Genomic DNA, 7,960 nt, shown 5'->3' with positions numbered 1-7,960 from the left:
CAGGGCTTGTCTTCGAGAAACCTGAAAAACAATAACAAAGTGAAGTGAAAGAGATGAGTCCTGGGAATCAAGAAACAGATGATAGGAATACTAGAAATTTAGAGAAATGAAAATCACTGAGAGAAAAGAGCAAAGCAGTCTTTAATGCCATCCCTGGCTCCTGCAGAAAAGATCCTGTCTGGAAACACAATGCAAACCTGGAGAGAGTTGGCAACACAAAGAGTCAAAACAGCAGCACGACCCCCAAGGGAAGCCCACAGTTAATGTAAACTGCAAATTCAGGGTGGGGTTTTACTCCTAAAGTGACACCTTTCACACTGCAGCCTAGACTTGGGGAAGAATTTCTCACAAGTGATATCATGAGAAGCCATTTTGGGAAGAGATTTATTGTTTAAGACCGAGCTACTTCAGGAATCACAGTCTCAGAACAACTATTCTGCAGGATTTCTGAGGTTACCTTACCACAGAGCCTGGTGGGAGATGGTGACAACAGTCAGTGACAGAGAAGGGACATGTAGTTGCAGATCTCCTGAGAAATTTAAGAAGAAATAAGTTCCAGTTGTGGAAGACACAGCAATCTCACCCTCTGTGATGAGAGGCCCGACTAATTGTGGTGATTTTCTGAGGGGCTGGATATGAAAGTGCTGACATTAAGTCAGTGGATTGCTTTCCCTCTCCCTGTTTGCTTCGTACTTCCAGGACACAGCTCAGTGAGCTGTTAGCTTTCCCATTTGATGAGGTATACAGCTTGGCTTAGAAAGTGGTCACATCCTAGCGTGTAAGGACAGAGAGACTCCTGGAGCAAGAAAGGGACCTAAGAACCCACAGCAGTGACTTGGTGTGCACAAAAGGGCACAAACACTAACAGTTGCTAGAGCAAATACAGCCCTAAAGCAGACAGCACATATGTTGACTAATCATGCCCGGTGAGAAAGATGGAACAGGACTCAGCATTTACAAAGCAAAAAACAAAATAGGCCCTAGTTATGACTCACTATGTCCACCCATATCTAGTGGATTCCAAAACCACAGCAACTAGAAAGAAATCATTAACTCAAATATGTGGAGGAACGTCTTAGATTCATTTCTCTTTTTCATTGTTTTTTGTTTATAGTTTTGATTTTTTTCCTGTCTTTCACTCTTTGTATTTTTTTCTTATCTTTCTGTTTTCTGAAATCCAAATACGAGACATGGTTTGACCCCATTTGGAATTGTTTTTGTTGTTCTCTACCTTCTGTCACTTTAAAACCTTTTATTCCAGGACTAAATGGCCAATGTAGGAATTTGAGTAGACAATTGTCCCGATGCCTTGCTACATTCAATTAACCCTAAGTATAATGTATCAAGAATAGGTGTAAAACTTGTGTTGCTTTCATCAACTTAGAAGCACTGCCATCGTTTTCAACCAGTAGAGTTCATGTCAACATTTATATTTATTTAATTTATTTTTAAAATAAGTGCTATAGTGTATGTTTTAGTTATGTTTTACTATGTGAGATTATGGGATATATTAAAATATTATTCTTGGTAAAGTGAAATAGATGAACATATTAATCATCTTACACTTACCCATTTGTGTGTGTTTCTGTTAAGATTAACACAATCTATTCATTTGGCAGAAATCTCTACTGCAGCTCAATTTTATTAACTATGGTACTCCCATTGTGTAAGTCTCTAGACTTACTCATCACCTATCTGCTGTTTTGTCTCCTTTGATAAATGTCCATTTCCCCATTTCCTCTCTGCCTTTAACCTTTGGTAACCACTGCATTTTTTCTTTGCCTTTGCATATTTTACTTTTTATGCTGCAACTAATGAAATATGAAACATTTTTCTTCTTGTGTCTGCTTTGTTTCATTTGGTATAATGCTTTCCAGGTTCATTCATGTTCTGGCAAATGGCAGGGTTTTGTTCTTTTTCAAGGACATTCTGTTTTATCACGTACACAGACACATACACACACACAGATGTATCAGACAGGAAATTATAGAAACCTCGCTTGTTTACTGAAGCATTAAGTTTCATTCAGTAACATGTACCCTTTTCAAGTTTAGAAATTAATGAGTTAGAAAGAATAAGAATTTACATAGCCATTTAATAATAAGTAGGGAAATCAGATGTCCCTATGCAGTCCTTGGAAGCAGTCCAGTCAGAAGCTTACAGTTCAGCTTCTGTTGTACTCTGAAGGCATTGCATTCTGCATGTACAGTAAAGACCATCCAACGAGGAAAAACCTATGCAGTCTTGGTGAACAGTACTCCTTTTTTTGTAAATCAGAAAGGACAAATGGCATCTCCATTCTGCATGATTTCAAAAAAGGTTAAAATTTTAAGTCAGATAAACTGGTCTCAGTGAGCTAACTGATCTAAGCTATTCCCAGCACCATAGTCTGGCTCTATGGAATATAGGGCAATGTGTTTAGATATATTCTTTTTTTGTTTATTCATCCTTATTCTCATCTGTTTTTCATCCATTTTGACTTTCTAGCCACATACATTTTCTTTTGACAGCCATCAAGTAGTTTCTTGTCTGTGCAATTTTTTTGTGAAGTTTTAAGTGGAGGAAATGAAGGGAACAGCGATTCACCAGAATGGAATAAAAATTACTTTAAATCAAAAACATCTGAATAAACAGTAATCATGGAAACCTTATCAAAATGTATCTTTGTTGACTTAAGCAGAGCTTCCAGATTATACATCTGCCAAAAAAAATCTCACCCTTTGAAGGAGTTTGGGAAGACTGACCCTTAGCAATGACATGTGAGAGTTTGGCTGTCATTGATCCTCTGGGGAGCTGCCAGGCAGGAACAACACTGCCCAGCTGTATTCAGGTGGAAAATTGTCTAAGCACTCCACGGAGAGACTTCCATACATCCCCAATTAAGCCTTGATCTCCATATACTCACATTGCTCTTGTTAATCTGGTACATAATTTTTTTTCCCTGTTCAAAGAGCCACAACTTTTAGAGTGTCCCACAAGTATATGTACATTTCTGTCAGTCTGTCTGTTGCCAATAATTTTCAGGCATCTACCACTGAGACAGAGACAGACTTAAGTTGTTAGAGGAAAACTTTCTTCCCAATACTAGCCAGAGAGGTGAATTTTTTTTATTTTTTTATTTTATTTTATTTTATTTTATTTTATTTTATTTTATTTTATTTTATTTCAGAGAGGTGATTGTAATAAACTTTGCTGATGATATACCACTTCTGCCCATGATGTTATATTCAAGTACATGTGTTTACAAAAAAAATTAAATTAGAGCTTCATAGTTTGGACAAGAGAATTATGAATTCTTTGCCTCACAGTTTTAAAGAATAGTTTGTTATAGATCAGTCTCCTGTACCATGGGTCACTTTGGAATCACCAACTCAGGGTAAATTTCTTACCATCATACAGGTGGGTTAAATGATAGACTTCATTGGTGAGCAGATGAGAAGGTAGTTTGCCATCCTCCCACTGCTGTACTTGTGGGTTTGTGTGTCGTTATTCAGACCAGTGTTGAGTGGAATCTGAAGACCTTGAGCACAGAGGAAGCTTCAGTACTCCATCCAGTGGGATGGGATTGCAGAAGTCACTTGTATTATAGGATATTGAGCCTTGGGTTTTACCCTCCCAAGTGTAAAAACGTGTATGTTCATTTAACATCTTCATTTAACCTAGCTCCTTGTCAAGAGTGGGTACCTAATCCCCTTTTGGAGTGATGCTTCTGGTAAACTGACAATTTATTTTTTTTTTAGAGGCTTACTTACCTGTTTTTCTTGGGGTTATCAGTAGCATAAGATTTAAGATCTAAATATTAAAACAGAAAACTAAATCTACTGGAAGAGAAAGTAGGTAGAAATCTTGAAGACATAGGGGTAGGCAGAGATTTCATGAACAAAAAACCAAACTGCATGGGAAATACTTCAAAGAATCAACAACTAGGGTCTCAACTTATTAAGAAGATTTTGCACATCAAAAGACATCATCAATAGAGTGAAAAGAAAACCCACGAATTGGAATAAAATTTTAGGCAAAAGTTCCTCAAAGGACTTCAATCTAGAACATACAAAGAATTAGAAAACATCACACCCCAAAATTCAAAGACTCAATCCGGAAATGGGCATCTGAGATGAAAACAAACTTCTGAGATGAAGAAATACAAATGGTGAATAAATATATGAAAACATGTTCAACTTCATTGGTCATTCAAAAAATGCAAATTAAATCAACGCTGAGATTACATCTCACCCCAGAAAGGACTGTAAGTTTGATCGCAGCCTGGGGAACTTAGTAACTTAGCAAGATCTTATCTCAAAATAAAAAAAAAGTAAGTAAAAATTAAAGAAAAGCTGAAGATGTAGCTCATTGTGAAGTCTCGGGGTTCAATCCCCAGTACTACAAAAGAAACAAAACACATGATTTTTTTCCTGAAGGCTTTTAAAATCATGATAAACAAATTTAAAAACCCTCCTAGAAACCATAAAGAAGACAGATGGATATAAGTTTGACTAGCTATTAAAGATATGAAAATTAAACTTTCTTGCTCTGGGAAGAAAATAAAAATAAAGTAGAAAATTACTTGAAACCTCTATAACAAAGAGTTAATTTTTTTAAGAGAAAAAGGATTGTAAAAATCATTAAACCTTTAGTAGAAATCATGTGATATTTGTGTATTTGACTTATTTCAGTTACTCTTATGTTCTTCAGGTACATCCTACAGTTTTTTTTTTTTTTTCAAATGGATGGGAACAAGAGATGGAGGGAGGAGAGAAGGGGATGGAAAAAACTGAACAAGAAACAGGTAAAGAGCTTTTGCAAATGGGAAGAGGAACAAGAGTCCGAAGGAGCAGGCAGAAAGGGGTGGGGTAGGACAGAAAAGGAATTAAGATGTACCATGCATCTGTCCTAACTCCCCATGATAAATGTAACCATTATGTACTGAAAATATGCACTAATAAAAATAAATTAGAATTTTTTTTGTCCTAGGAATTGAACTCACGACCTTGTGCTTGCCAAGCAGGTGCTGTGCCACTGAGCTATATCCCCGGCCAAAAAGAAATTTTAAATCAATAAATAGAATTTCTTTTTAAACCTAACATATTGAAACCAAGCAGTTTTACCTCCTCTTTCTCCCTACATCTGATTGAAATAATAAAGCATTAAGAAAAAAGCTGTGCATGGTATTTTATGTCTCTAATCAGCTACTGAGGAGGCTAGGGCAAACCGTATTGCAAGTTATAGGCAAGTCTGGGCAATTTAGCGAGATGCTATCTTAAAAAACAAAACAAGACAAAACACACACACGCACACAGAGGCAAAAACAGAGATACACACACAGAGACAGAGAGAGACAGAGAGACAGAGAGACAGAGAGAGAGGAGGGAAGCAGGGAGAGAGAGATGTAGCTCAGTGGTAGAGCTCATGCCTAGTGAGTTTGAGGTTCTCAGTTTAATACCTAGAAATATAACAAATTTAGAGGTTAAATGTGGATGTTATGCAGAGCCTGAGCTCTGACTGCTGACCAGAACAGTTGTAACTGGTGTTCCTTCAGTTCTTTCTAATGATATTATACGGGACATTACCCATTCAGGCCTCCTAGGCCAGAAGAGGTGGGGAACCACACAGCCAATCCTTCAGGAATGGCAAATTTACACCATACTAAACATGTCCACCGTGAAAGAAAGTATACCCAGCCCTTAAATATTTAAATTGACGGAGAGCTGAGTAACTGTTGTATCTTTTCCTTCCACTCATAAGCCAAGAGATGGACTTACTTTAATTTCTTTATGTGTCTGACAGCAAGAATGCTTCATTTTGACCTAAGGTCACAGTAGGAATGAAGCAATCATGTGCAAGCCACTATTAGCTAGCTTTCCACTGCTGTGGTAAAATGTGAGAAATAAATCTACCTAAAGCAAGAAAAATTTATTTTGCCAATAATTTCAGGGTTTCAGTCTATGGTCACTTTACTCCATCATGGTAGAAGACTATGGTGGAGAAATCTACCCACCTCATGGCAGCCAGGAAAGAGAGAGGAAGGGTTCAGGGCCCAATATTCCCTTTAAGGCACACCCTCAATGACCTTTCTTCAACTAGACCCCACCTCCTAAAGCTTCTACACCTCCCAACAGTGCCACGGGGAGCGGGGAGCCCTAACCTTGGGAGTTTTGTGGGACATCTTATACCCTGAGCATGGCAAGTCACTGAAGGAAGGTTGCCATTGTAATCTTTCAGTAACTGCTGAGTAAGTGCAACACAGGGCAACTCTGGTAAAGAAGGAAACATACGGGGAGAAACAGAGTAAAAATGGAAAATGTTGCACTTTCAGTGGTAATGAGACACTCGAGTGTGTATGTTTAGTAGACAGGTGAAAAAACTTTTAGGACACGTTGTTGTGAGAGACGTCTTGTTTCCCAGTCTCTCCCACTGATTTATTAGGACACAGCCATTCAAGGGAGAGGGGGAGTCTATGTCTGTGCACCTGAACAGTGCAAAAGAAAGTATAATCCTTCTTTTCCTTCATAATGCTCCAAGCAGGTAAGCGAAAACTAACTCATCAAAATTTTATAATTGTCACGTTACAAAGAATGAGTTCTTTCTTATAATCATTTGCAAAAATGATCGTGATGAAATCACAACATAAAGATTTCAAAGGTGACAGTCTTGGCTAAACAGCTATACATGTAAAATCATAGTTTAGTGTACACACTATTTCAGCAGATTTCAAGGGTGTGATTGCCATTCAAATCTATCTAACTTGAATTCTAGGTAATTTGGCCACTGCTTGATGCATTACAGAAATTCATTTATAAGAAATAATCCGGCAAATATGAGACTATGCAAAATCTCTAAATTTTGTTCTCTGATCCTGAGATTTCTCTAGCATTTGAAAAAAATATGCACATACGTGCTTAAAAACAGACTTTTAAGAGTGGGAGATTAAACTTGGAAAATAAAACCCTCAGGAAAGACATTTTAATGATTCTCACACATATGGCATTGGAAAAATTGATAATTTGAAATTTTATATGATAGTGGTAAATAATAATTTAAGGGGAATTTCACATTTTTTAAGAATAAAAGACACAACAGAGCATTTTGTCTGGTTTGAGTTGGGTGACTTACTAAGGTTGACATGAAAGTTATTTCCTTTTTGGGATATTACAAGATACTGGGTTTTGTGATATTATGCTATGAGAATTTTTTGCCATTCCAATATTTTAATTTATTTATTGTTTTTTCAATGTAATTATTTTAAACATATACCATTCTTAGTTGTGAAGAAACATTCTTATATACACACTTGCTACAGTAACAATCATAATAAAGTAAGTATAAGCTATATTTATAGTATTAAAGAGTGAAATGAAGCAAGTTTTGTTTTTAAAGAAATGCTATTTTCTTATTACATAGGGTCACATCTTTCCTTTCAGCATGATTCTAAACTTCAAAAATGTAAATTCATAAATAAAAATTATTTTCCAGTTTGAATATTCAAGTATATGAAGACAAAGTTATATAGAGCAAAATCTAGTTTTTATACGGATTGGATGTATATAAACTAATATTTACATTTTAAGCCCCACTATATTATATATGTATAAACAAAAGTGAAATGTAGTTACTATTTTGGTTAAAACATGTATTTATTCTTTTAAATAGTAAATACTTATAAAGTGCTCTAACATGTACCTCAAAAGTTCAAACATGGCTTTTCCTACTGAATTCACTGGTTAACTCCCAAAGGAATTGCATGATTTTTTTTTTAAATTAGTTTTAATAAATATGTGTTTTTCATCATTCCAATTTGTGATGAACTATAAAATAACAAGAATTTCCAAATAAACCATCTATTTTACATGTAACCTGTTTATGTTCTAAAATAAATGAGCCTCAAATGTATACTGTATATTAATGCAACATCTTTCTATTTACTCATTCATTATCAAGATTTAAATATATTCTCTCAAACCAT

The sequence above is a fragment of the Chinchilla lanigera genome, unplaced genomic scaffold (assembly GCF_000276665.1).
Source record: "Chinchilla lanigera isolate Chin_1 unplaced genomic scaffold, ChiLan1.0 scaffold00006, whole genome shotgun sequence".
NCBI lineage: Eukaryota > Metazoa > Chordata > Mammalia > Rodentia > Chinchillidae > Chinchilla > Chinchilla lanigera.
Note: the sequence above shows the minus strand (reverse complement) of the source record.